This window comes from Physeter macrocephalus, chromosome 1 (genome assembly GCF_002837175.3).
Source record: "Physeter macrocephalus isolate SW-GA chromosome 1, ASM283717v5, whole genome shotgun sequence".
In the NCBI taxonomy this organism is placed as follows: Eukaryota; Metazoa; Chordata; class Mammalia; order Artiodactyla; family Physeteridae; genus Physeter; species Physeter macrocephalus.
This window is the reverse complement of record NC_041214.2, coordinates 34,806,910-34,819,184: the sequence shown is the minus strand read 5'-3', so window position 1 is coordinate 34,819,184 and position 12,275 is coordinate 34,806,910. Positions and strand designations below refer to the sequence as shown.

General features: G+C 41.8%; 1 protein-coding gene across 1 annotated transcript in view; it reads left to right on the top strand.

Annotated features, from left to right (window-relative positions):
- The window catches only part of TMEM108 (transmembrane protein 108), a 381,281-nt gene that overhangs the window by 161,506 nt on the left and 207,500 nt on the right, over positions 1-12,275 (top strand). The gene's annotated exons all lie outside the window — the stretch shown is intronic.

Below are 12,275 nucleotides of genomic sequence, written 5' to 3'. Positions count from 1 at the left end.
TAAACAGAGGACATCCACCTTTATAGTCGTTTTGCAAATTGCCACCATTTGTTTGGGTAATGGCTTTGTCACATGGCTCCTCTGTATCTCCCCTGGGTTACAAAGGTCATGATTTCTATTTCACAGAAATAGACATTCAGTGGCTTACTTTGGAGGAATTGGAATTTAACTATCAGAGTCTGGAGAGTCTGGAAACTTGCAGGAATTTCCAGACTCTCATTACCTGGAAAAACACTTTTAAGTTGTTTTCTGAAATGCCCTTATCTAAGCCTTTTAAAACAGAACCAATTCAAATTATTTCACTATAAAGTACATTGCAACACACAAGCATTTCCCTTAGCTTTTAAAATTCTCGCAGTGTAGCAGTTAAGGGAGGCTTAATTAAAAAAACAACTAACAATATCGTTAAACTGGTGAGCAAAATAGAACTAATTTCCGACTAGAGTCCTACCTCTAGGCTGCATAGAGCTTTGATTTAATATTTGGGTTTGTTTCCTTTTGTTCTCAGGACAGAATTTAACAGCGAGGGGGGTTGGTTGTATTCTATGTACTTATTAAATAGATGGATTTTTCAGAAGAAATGAAAACTAACCAAAGTAAATCAAATTTGGTTTATGCAGAATCAAGTAGACAGTTTCTTTACTGTGTCCAACACTATTCTAAAGAAGACATTCCTTCTAAACATAAAATTACAGTCAGGAGACCCAGATCTCATCTTGGCTCCACCATAAACTCTATGATCCCAGACAAATCTCTTGAATTCCTCTGAAGCAGATGGATTCCAAAGTCCCTTCCAGCCCTAAAATTTCCTTATATGTTAATATCTGAGCTCAACTAGCTCAAGAGGAAGCATTTGGCAAAATTCAAAGGAAAGTAATAACCAACATTTAGTGAGTGCCTACTATGCATTAAGCTTGTTCTAAGTGTTTTTTGCATTACCTCACTTAATCCCACGACATCCCTATGAGGTAAGTACCATTATCCCACTTTTACAAACAAGGAAATTGAGGAAAGTTAAGTAGCATGTCCTGGGGGAGTTCAGTCTGCGGTTATATTAAGGCAAATTAGACGAGCTATTGGAGAACTACTTCCACCATTATCACGTCTGCTTTTTATTCAGACTTGGGTGCTAATCAAGCACTTGGTTTTTGAGTCTTCCAATCTTGCCCTATATGCAGGAGCACTGCATTCATTCCAGTGTTTCAGGAGGAGTTCTGCTTATGGGGATCTATAGAAGTGACATTATGATGGCAAGATGACTCCTAGTGACTTCACAAAGAGAGGGACTTTCAGTATCTAAACACAGGTAAACAGAAGTCTGTGCAAATCTGTGGAGGCTGTTCTAAGAGCGATGCATTGTCAGTAGCGGGTGGTGTGATTTGATGTGATGAAAACAGGAAGCACACGCAGGTCAGGTTTCACACCTGTGAAACCTGTAGCTGTAAAGACAAGTGGCATCTGGAGGACATCTCCGAATGGAGTAGGCTTAAGTTCTCCCTAACAATAAAGTAGTCGATTTAATTTATCTGGTTTTCATCTTTCTTCTCTGATGCCCAAAGCACAGCCTCAGTGTTCAGAAAATGGTGATTCTGTAGGTGTTTTATAAGTCAACCAAGAAAAACTTAGAAATATACTGCCTTTTATGAGGTAAGATGAGATAAGATGAGATGGGGTGAGATGAGATTCTGTGAAGAACACAAAGTATATGACAATGTGTCCTCAGGAAACAATTTAGAGATATAGTACATGTATAATATACATGAAGAGAAAAGTAATGTCAGATAATATGTTTAATGATAATGTGCAAATAAATAGCAAATTGGAATGCACTGCAAATTATGGGTGCAAAGATTGTACCTCAGAAGTTTTTAACTAAAAGATTAAGATTTGGAGTTGCAAAAACTGTTTGATTTACTATTTATGCCATTTAAGCAAGTTTTAATCTCTGTGAGCTTTCGTTATTTTATTTGTAAAAAGAATGCTGATAGAACCCACACTGTAAGGGTATGGGTTACAAATACCCTCATACAAATGAGATGACTGTGGAAGAACTTTGCAAAGTTCTTAGATAATAAGGTTGTCATTTGAGGTAGCAATTCGTGATGTTCACCAAGTGTGTCCAGCTGGTGCCTTTCAGACATATGAAAGAATTGTACTGCCTTGCCAACTATGAAGTTAGGTATGGCCGTGTGCCTTACTCTGGCCAATGAAATGTGAGCCCAAGTGGACATCTGTTACTTCCAGGTAGAAGTTTTAACAGCTTGTGTGTGATTCACTGCTTTCTGCCTTCTTGCTCTGCCACTGTGATTGTGGAAGCATTGTTGGGTCTTAAATCAACCTGCACTCCCTCGAGTGGCCATGATGAGCAGAGCCCCCAGCCAACTAATTTTGAGCATACAGCATGAGCAAGAAATACATTCCTATCATGTTAAAGTAGTAAGATTCAGGGTTGTTACTGTAACATAATCTCCTAGCACACTCTGACTAGACTGTGTATCATTCATCCTTCATATTACTTGTGTATCTTTATATTCAGGTCCTAGGTATGTTATACTGGTATTGTCTGCTGCACATTGGAGTTGTTTATATCTTTGCTAACTCCACTTTTTCAAACATGTTGGTCTCAAACCAGTCATGTCTTTTTTTTCATCTTTCCTATCAGGTGTTTAAAGTAGCTACATAACATAATAGAACTGGGCTTTTCTGTCTACTTCTGTTTTTCAAAATAGAATGAATAGTTTTATTGAAGGGAAGTTATTGGTCAGGACAGAATTTCTATTTGAGCATAACAATATTGGGAAGAGTAATTGAAAAATAACAAAAGACAAGATACCTTTATTGTATATATTTCTTTCTTTTAAAATTTTTAGTCTATAGTTATTACAACAAAGTAATACCTGGGTCTTATTTTAGGCAACATGTACTCTTGCTCAGGTTTCAAGTTCTTACTCTGCTTGACATACTTTCCTCACTTTGTGAGAAAAAGAATGGACCTATTTTAGACCATATGGCTATAAGCCTGTGCTTGAGAGCCATGCAATGAATGGCATTTTGAATAAGAGTACTTTTAAAACTTGAGAAAGACAAATCCTCTTGGATGGTGCCTAAGAACAGCACCACTTTATATTGAACCTTTTTCTGCATGAAAGAATATAGCAAGCCTCCAGTCTAGTCATCACTAGTCCTGAGGATCTGAGCCATCAACTAGAATGAGGGTGCAGGTTAGTCGTGGGAATGAACCCCTCTTTGGTCTTGAATGAATGATTACCTATGGAAAGACTGCTTGGTGCCAGCACCAGAGGTAGTGACATGGGCCTTTTAAGCGCTTAGTCTTCTTAGACTGAACAGATTAACCCAATTTGGGGAGCAGATTCTACGTGCCATATGCCAGGTACTGGAGCAGTCACTTTCAAATGGGTTATCTCCTTTAATTCTTCTAACGATCCTGTGAGTCTTATCAACTCCCTTTATTTATAGATTAAAACAAACACAAAAAACAGAGGCAATTCTGCTTTCCACATTGCTCTCTCTTGTGCCTCATATATCTTAGAGCTTGATTAGATGTGAAGTAAGTTGGCCTAAGGAAGCAAACTTTTTAGTTCTTTTTTTTAACAGCACAAAAGTGACACATTTTTCATAGATAATCAAAAAAAAAATGCCGAAGAGTTAATAGGAGAAAAATTGCCCATAATTCAATCATGCATGAAGAGCAGTTGTTGATACTTTGATAAGCCACCCCCAAGTGTGTGCAGCATTTCATGGAAGGAAAGGGGAGAGACCACGTCCCTCTTCCAGCAGGGCTGGGAAAACTGAGTGTCTCAAGAATGCGGGGCAGGAGAATTAGTTCAGTAAAGCAGTCACGAGAGATACTATCACAGAGCTAGTGTCCCTGGTTACTCTCTCCTGTTGACCTTTCCCACGGATGGCTAATGTCAACCAGCTGCTAATCAACGTGTGCGGAAAGTTGGGTAGCACAGCAGGTAGAGGTCAGCCCATAGATATGATTACCAGGCTGTAAACACCATCAGCCTTTCCCCTACAGGGAGAGTGTGACAGTCATGCTGTATCTGTCCGAGCACGTGATGAATCACTTGGAAGAGGACAGCAAAAATGCAGGCTTGCCATATACAAAGGAAAAAATTTATTTCTCCCCAGATTGCATTCATCTTCTCTCCAGGTCTTCACTTGTGACATCCCGCTGTTTCTGATAGGCTGTCCTCCCTGGTTGTCTCCTATGTAAGCCAGTGGTGAGGCCCTCCACGTGTCAGTGATTATCATACCAGTTGACAATGATGAGTAGGATCCATAACTCCGGTTATTTTGTGGTCTCTACCTGTAAATTAGTTTTTATTCTAGTTTTCTTAATTAAGTTAGGTAAACCCACATGGCCCATTTTCCTGGAATTTAGATATTTTAAAGCATTTATACACCTATGCAGTTCTCTCAGTTCTCCTTGGCTGCATTTATCCATGCTCTAAATGGCTATTTTATTTGCCACCATCTGCTCAAGGGGATCTACCCTTCCAACTACTTAATCTTTGAGGGCTCTTTTACCTTACTTGGCATATTTCTGGTATAATTCTTTCCAAGAGTAGAACCACAAGTTTATATTCATCTTTAAGAAACTGCAATGTTGATGATGTGATGATGATTAACACTTACATAGCTCTGACTCTGGTCCAGGCACTGTTTCACATGTTCTTGTTAACTGAACTCTCACAACTCTATGAGTGGGTACTGTTGTTATCTCCATTTTACAGATGAGGAAACTGAGTCACGGAGAGGTTAAATGAATTACCCAATGTCATGCCGCTACCACTAGCTGGGCCCCAGCTAGTGACTGTTCTAATCTTTAGATCAGAACATCTCCACCACAATAGCTTATCAAAGGGGCAGTAAAGGATGTGCTCCTGGTTTCCTTGGTAACCAATGAGCCAACCTGACGTCAATTCCCACTATAACTGATAACTTCCCTCTCTCCCCGGGAGCAAAGACTGCTGCCTTGTCCTGCCCGCCGCCGTCTGCTGCACACGGTGGGGTGTTGCTCCAGGACCCTGCTTCAGACAAGTAAGCTCCCCCATCCATTAAACCACTGGTGTCTCTGTTACTGACTCTGGGCTCTTTCTTTTGTCTTGATGCTGGGTGAGTGCAGGGCTTGCTGGCCTGCGGAGTACAGCCCAACAGTTAGAAACCTAAGGCTTAAACAGGAGTAACTCCATATATGACATATTAAGTCATCTGTCATCTGTAATCTTCATTCAGATGTTCTTTGGCTTTGAAAGAATGCTCAGATCCTTTTGAGGCTGGAATTAAATTTAGGGAGTACCCTGGCCTGGCTCCCTTGTTACATAAACCAGGAAACAAAGGTCTGGAGGGCTGAAGAGATTTCCTCAATTTCACAAGTAATTGTCAGAGTTACAGCCCTGATCTTTGGTCTGCCAGCCCCGTGTTCTCTTCTGCTACTTCATTTCCAACTTCTGCTTATTGCAGGAGGGAAAAAATATTAGTTGGAGTGCTTTGAAGGTTGTCAGATGTCATTTGCTATAATTTTTTAAACCTATATTATATTTTAGCATAGCTTTCTTAACTATGGACAAAATCAGCTTTTGGGGTAGGTCTCTGAAATTATCCAACCCCTGTCCCTTCATTTCTCCACATCCATTTAAACAGGCGTATCTGGAATCCTAGATTGAAAGATACCTTTTTCTAGCATGATTGACATTTACTTACTGTTGGCTTAAGGAGGGCAAGAGGAGAGAAAAGAGGAGGCTGGGGAGACAGAGAGAGATGGAGATGGGGGAGAGAGGGAGGAAGAGTGAGAAAGAAAGAGAAGAAACAAGCAAACAAACTAATAGGTACTCCCAACTTTGTGACTTGAGGAACCTGATAACTTTTCTCAATATCTAATTAACATACTAGACTTGGGCTACCTCAGTAATTAATTTTTGTTCCCATTCACTTGGTGTTATTCATTTAACACTGAAACACCAGCCTCAGCAGGAAGCTGAGATTTTGTGAAAACTGAAGCAGTGAAAGGGGAAGGTACCTAAAAGCTGTGCCATGGCCTTTAAGTATAGATTTTACTAAAATTTTGTTAAATTTCAGGAAGGTACTTGAGAAGAGGGCTTCCACTGGGTACTCTGTTCTGCCATCAAGAACCAAACAAGGCCTGGTTTGCACACTGAGGTCCTTGAAGTCCCCAAGCCCTAGAGCTCATTCCAAAGAGTTTGAACACTGCTGTCGAGACAAGGCTAAAAATATTTCAGCCTTGGACCCTGGGGCCAGGAACCCTAATTAGAGCAAGGTTGCCTTGGACTGCCACCTTTGAATGCTTTCCTGTGTAGAAAAACTGATGCACCTTCTCCCAGGGGGATCTTATCAGTTGACCACACCTTGCTGTCACTGCTCACCTGACTTCAAATCTCTGTTGACCTTGAAGACCTGCTTTTGCAAGTCACTCAGCCCAGCCATCCCACCCTACTTGTGTATCTGGGTTTGTCCAGCCCTGTCCTTAGGCCAAGCTCTAGTCCTTGTGTGATTTCATATACCTCTCTGGGGGACTGTGTGAAGATTTAATGAACTATGTGCATGGAAAGCATGGCATCTGACATTAAGGCTACACTGTCACCTGAGTCCCTGTAATAGCCTCCTACCTGGCCCTCCTGCTTTCACCCTGTCCCCGCAAAAGCTATTTTCTATATAAAAACCAATAAGATCTTTTAAAAATGAACATTCTGTCTCATCACTTCCTTGCTTAAAGTCCTCCAGTGACTTCGTAATCTTGCCACACTGCTCCTCGCCCAAACCTGTGTAGCCCTGTGCTCTCTGCTCCCTACCTCCGGCTCGGATGTGTTTGTACAGTCTCACTCCTTTGATTCAGCCACACTGACCTTCTGCCTCTTTTAACACTCCAAGTACCTACTGACACTGGCCCTTGTGTACAAGCTGTTTCTGCTTCCTGAGGTGCTTGCCCATTGATCTTCATGTGACCGGCTTCCTCACACTGTCAGATCCCAGCTTAACATCCTCAGAGAGGCAGTCTTTAATTGTCCAGTCTGAAGTAGCCACATAAAGAGAATATGTCTATTTGCTTGTTCATCTCTTTACTTCCATTAGGAAATCACTTCATGAAGACAGGGACATTTCAGGGCCTGTTCTTGTTGTTTTCCCATTGCCTAGACTAGTGTTGAGAACATAGTAGGTAGGCGATTAATACTTAATGAATGACAGATGGTAAGTGCTCTATAAATGTTCACTATTAGTATTAATTATATTAGCAAAAAACAAAGAGGTGGAACCTTAATATAACTGGGGTTCTATTTGGTCCTGATTCTATGTAGTGACATGTTCAGAGAAACAGGTATCCAGCAGAAAAATATGACTGAAAGCAACAAAAATCTTTACTCACACCCTTAAGAATATGCCCAAGGTAGGAGGGTGTATTTTTCACCTATAACAAAACTTGTTAAAATCCTGTCTCGCCATTTCTGTTGCTTACCATATCCAACACTCACGGCAGCCACTCCACCAATTTTCTCTTCCTGTCTCCCTGCCAACCCCCAACCAAAGAACTTTCCTCAAAAACCCATGGCCTGGCTGAGCACCTCCAGGTATTGAACCCATTTTCTGAATCAGTGTAACAAAAAGTCAGGAATCAAGGCAGGCTTGAAACCTGGGGTTGGGGAGGTGGGGGTGAGACTGGGGATATTCACAGGTTAACACACACACAGCAAAAAAAGGGAAACTGAATAAAGATCTTAGTGAATTCTGAACTGAATGGTATTTAAGAAAGTCTATACTAAATAGCTCTACTTGGGAAACTGACTCTTAGGAACCTTTTATTAGGAACCAAATACACAGAAGGTATATGTCTTCATTCTTGGTTTCCTGCTACAAAGTTTTAGACCTAGGACAGGAGGAGATGTCTCCTATCACAGAGCTTTCCTCTCTTAGAACCTTACTGACTCTGATTGGATGTAGTTATTAACTTGCTGTATTATTTCATTTTTAACTATTGTGTATTAAAAGCTGAACCTGAAAGGAAAGGGGAACAGTTAGTAGCAGAGAAAAGAACTTGATGCCAGACAGCCTGATGTGAGCAGAGCAGGATGAAGAGTGATCTTACTACCCCAGCCTAACAGCGACCCTGATTCCTCAAGTAGGGCCAGGTCCCACTTTATCCCTGACTTTTTTTCTCCAGCAGTAGGTTCTGGCTTCAAGAGCCGTCTGTTAGGCTCCCTCAGGTCCAGCACACATTGCAAGACAGACTCTTGAGAAGACAGGCTGCAGTCAGGGAAGCAGGGCTCTACTCTGCAAATTGCCAGGTCTGCCAAAGCAGCTTCCCTGAGCTCACTGCTGCAACCAGCTGACCTCAGCTGACTCATCAAGTTATGAGAGGGGTTGGAATAGAAATCATCTCCCTAGGGGAGCCTGGCTGTATAATAGCTATCATTTGTATGCAGTTGAATGATTTGAAGAGGAGCAGGGCTCAGAGCTCCCAGCAGCATTCTGTCTGTTTATTTCTGGCAGTGTATGAAACAGTTGGGTAGGTGGTTTCCAAAAGGTGATGTGGGAATTATAGTAACATCTAGGCTAGGGTTTTCTCCCACCCCATCTAGATTTTGGTCAGAGGTCTACATCCAAAGAACATGGGTTTAATAGCTGTGGTCTGCTTTCCTATCACATGCCTGTCAGTTCTCCCGTTTCTGCCTGCCACAGTCCTGAGATTCTCGGCTGCCATCCCCCAGAGAGTACCAAGGGAAGGAGTTAGATGTAAATATTCATGAGGGAAAGAGAGAGACTCAGAAGGCCGGGGTCAGGGAACCCTTTTTCTGAAATGGGCTACTGGCTCCTTGCCTTACTTTTCTTTTCTTCTCATCCATCCTCTTAGAGTAACTTGACATTTAAAGTGGCCATTATCGTCCCCATCCGGTGGGGAAGAGCCAGACAATGAAGGCAACAGAGCCAGGAGAGGTGTGAGAACCACACATGATCTCCTGGAATGGCACAGTGTTTCACAGCCCAGCTTACACTAATCATGGGTAAATTGCCCCACAATTCCTCATACATGCCAGGAGTCAAGGAGGGTGGGATGAGGAGGGCAGAGAATTACAGGTGGTAATGGCTGTCATGGGTGACAGTGGAGGGATGCGGGCGGAAAGGCTGTTCCTGTTTGCCCTTGCCAGGCCATCTGGGACCCTGCCTGGGGATAGTCCTTCAGGAGCTCGCACTGTTGCCTGATCCCCAGGCCTTTCTGCACCAGGAAAATCAGATTAAGAGGATCGAAGGCTGCAACCGTGAAGGCTGTGGGAGAGGGAGGGTATTTCAGCCCTTTGCCTTCAGGAGGGGTGGGGGTGGGGTGCTCAGTGGCCTGAGTCTATGAACCTTTGGAGAATTTTGCCCACGGCGGAGCATCCTCCTCTGCTCTCACCTTTTTCTTGTCTGGGTCAGATCAGCACTGGTCACCAGGTTTCTAAAGCTTGGGCTGCTGGAGAAGGCCCCAGTTTGCCCCATACCAGGATCTGTTCTCTGACAGCTATCTGTTTCAGCCTCAAGTTTCTGATTTTCAGTTTTCTCACTAACCCAAGCTAGGATTTTGCCTATTTCTAGTTACCCTTACCTAGGTTTCATCTTGTAAGTAGCAATCAGAGATGCACAGTTTGATTAACTGTCTCTTCATAATGTTACTTTTCCTTGCATTAGAGTTGGTCTAAGTTGAATTAATTTATAGAGTAGCCATCACAGCTATCTCTATGTGCCTGCTTTTGCGTGAACTATATTTAGTGCCTTTTTCTACTATGTGGCAAGAATAATTTTATTAATCTCAACAGATAAGACCAAGTGTCAAGTCACAGGAAGGGCTGTGGATTTCTCCCTGACTTGATCTAACACCGTGAAGAGTTTCTTCACTCCTTTAAAGGCTAGTTCTTCAGGTAACGGAACACACCAATGGCTTAACACAGTCCTTAACCCAGGCAGTCTCATGAGCCATGTGTGGAAAGCCTGACATCTTGACTCAGGGAGGGTCTCTAAGCTGAACAGTGAAGACCCAGTAGCCTGTCATTGGTGAGAATGAATGAAAAGCATTGTACGTATTGGAGCTTAAGAGGCCAGCGGGAGGCAGTGTGATATAAAAGGAACACTGAACTTGTAGTGAGTCCTAGGTTTGGGAGCATCCTCACTCTGCCAACTTACTGGCCACAGGACATGGTCAAGATCTTTAACCTGATATTGTTCAGGTATTAATGACTACTGTGTACCAGGCACCACATTTGGCATTGCTGATACAGTTGTGGATATGACAGGTTTTGCAGCTAAATGTGACAACCCTGGTTATTTTAGGGGGCTTCTTATGGGAGTCACTTCTTTTGTTAACTTTGTGTTCATAATACAAGTATTTCTACTGAAAATACCATTAACAACAAGTATATTTTAAAGTTCACATGGGATAGCATTAATGTATCCATTCAGGATAGCAGATTGAAAAAAGTACATAGCAGTGTAGATGGGGAATCCAGTTTATCTTGTGGGAAAAGATTTCTTTATGCATTTATTCCCATACAATGGCAAAATGTAAAAACACTACTACCATTGATATGAGGGCTATAAGTTGGCTTATTTAAGATAAATTTCATGAAGATACATGCAGCCCAATGTTCATAGCAGCATTATTTACAATTGCCAAGATATGGAAGCAACCTAAGTGTCCACCAAGAAGATGTGGTATGTATCTGTGTATGCATATATATATATATATATATGGGTGTGTGTGTGTATATATATATATATCTATCTATATAGATATTTATATATCTTGGGCTGGCCAAAAAGTTTGTTCGGGTTTTTCCAATACATACATATACATACAATGGAATACCATTCAGCCAGAAAAAAGAATGAAATTTTATCATTTGCAGCAACCTGGATGGACTTGAAGGGCATTATACTAAGTGAAATAAGTCAGACAGAGAAAGACAAATGCTATATGATATCACTTATATGTGGACTTTAAAAAATACAACAAATTAGTGAATATAACAAAAGAGAAGCAGACTCATAGATATAGAGAACAAACTAGTGGTTACCAGAGGGAAGATGGAAGAGGGGAGGGGCAAGGTGGGGGTAAGGGATTAAGAGGTACAAACTATTAGGTATAAAATAAGCTACAAGGATATAATGTACAGCACAGGGAATACAGCCAATATTTAAAAATAACTATAAAAGGAGTATAGCCTTTAAAAATAGTGAATCACTATGTAATACACCTATAACTTACGTAATTTGTTTTTAACATCTTTATTGGAGTATAATTGCTTTACATTTTTGTGTTAGTTTCTGCTGTATAACAAAGTGAATCAGCTATATGTATACATATATGCCCATATCCCCTCCCTCTTGCGTCTCCCTCCCAACCTACCTATCCCACCCCTCTAGGTGGTCACAAAACACAGAGCTGATCTCCCTGTGCTATGTGGCTGCTTCCCACTAGCTATCTATTTTACATTTGGTACTGTATATATGTCCATGCCACTCTCTCATTTCATCCCAGCTTATCCATCCCCCTTCCTGTGTCCTCAAGTCCATTCTGTACTTCTACATCTTTATTCCTGTTCTGCCCCTAGGTTCTTCAGAACCATTTTTTTTTCTTTTTTCTACATTCCATATATATGTGTTAGCATATGGTATTTGTTTTTCTGACTTACTTCACTCTGTATGACAGACTCTGGGTCCATCCACCTCACTCCAATAACTCAATTTCGTTTCTTTTTATGGCTGAGTAATATTCCATTGTATATATGTGCCACATCTTCTATAGTCATTCATCTGTCAATGGACACTTAGGTTGGTTCCATGTCCTGGCTGTTGTACATAGTGCTGCAGTGAACATTGTGGTACATGACTCTTTTTGAATGATGGTTTTCTCACGGTATATGCCCAGTAGTGGGATTGCTGGGTTGCAAGGTAGTTCTATTTTTAGTTTAGTTTTTGTTCTTTTGTTTTTGTTTTTTGCGGTACGTGGGCCTCTCACTGTTGTGGCCTCCCTGGCTGCAGAGCACAGGCTCCGGACGCACAGGCCCAGCGGCCACGGCTCACGGGCCCAGCTGCTCCGTGGCACGTGGGATCCTCCTGGACCGGGGTACGAACCCATGTCCCCTGCATCGGCAGGTGGACTCCCAACCACTGCGCCACCAGGGAAGCCCCTATTTTTAGTTTTTTAAGGAACCTCCATACTGTTCTCCATAGTGGTTGTATCAGTTTACATTCCCACTAACAGT